Here is a 1,047-nt window from a genome sequence, read left to right as displayed (position 1 = left end):
GGATTTATGGCCCGTCAGTGCTTTTCTGTGATTCTGTCACTTTGTAATTAGCTCTCGGAGGCAAACGTAAGTTTGCTGTTAACAGTTACTCAGCAAATAACCCGTTCCTATTTCAGGCACTTCTATTACCTCTGCTAACATGATCATGTAAGGAAAAGTTGTCAAAGGAGTCAGATCTTTTGTAATTAACCTGGGAGCTTTGACACAAAATGCATTGCGTTGTTGGAGGCTGGCTTGCTGTTTTCATCGTGACCCTTGAGCCGAATTTCACCTTAGTAAGCCAGTGGTTGCAGGATACAGGCGCTACATTGCTAGCATGTACATATGTGGCCTCTTCTTGCCCTCCATGGCCCTGTCTTGTGCACTGCAGATTTTCAAAAATCTTTGCCTAGGATAAGCACGAGCTCAGTAGGGCCTAGACTAACCCCTCAGTGTCTTTAACTGTGGGATGCCAGATATTGGTTAACACTATACATTTATTTTGTAGCTCACAAAGCACTCATAGACAGTGGAGAGATTATAACCTCCTTTTGCAGATAAGGAAATGCAGGTTCAGGAGTTAAGTAACCTGTTAAGGATACATTGACCTGTAAACTAGCAAAACTAAAGAGAAACCCAGGTGTCTGATACCCAGATTAGTTGGATTTTTCCAATTCAGGGATTTAAACTTTCTAGACTGTTGACATATTTGGTTTGGCTAGTTTAGAGACTTTTTTGCTTTTAAGTCAAAATGTTTATTTTTAGAGTAATACTTTAAACATCAAATAGTACTAAAAGACCGAACTAAGAATTCAGGGTTTGCATCCCTGTTCTCTAGTCACCCACACATTCCCAGCACCCCTCCCTCCAACGAAGGTTTCAACAAAGAAACTTAGTTTTTTCTTCTGGGACTTTCTCAATTTCTAAGTCATATGCTTATACTGCTTTTTTAGATTGAACAATAGACATTACCTATAAACCTCTTGTCACATAAATGAGGGTTTAATTCTCTTTCCCTACCCATCTTGCATCTGTCCTTCATTATAATTTTTGTTCAATCAGTAGTTG

Source organism: Suricata suricatta, chromosome 2, assembly GCF_006229205.1.
Source record: "Suricata suricatta isolate VVHF042 chromosome 2, meerkat_22Aug2017_6uvM2_HiC, whole genome shotgun sequence".
NCBI classification, from domain to species: Eukaryota; Metazoa; Chordata; class Mammalia; order Carnivora; family Herpestidae; genus Suricata; species Suricata suricatta.
This window is presented reverse-complemented; position numbering follows the sequence as displayed.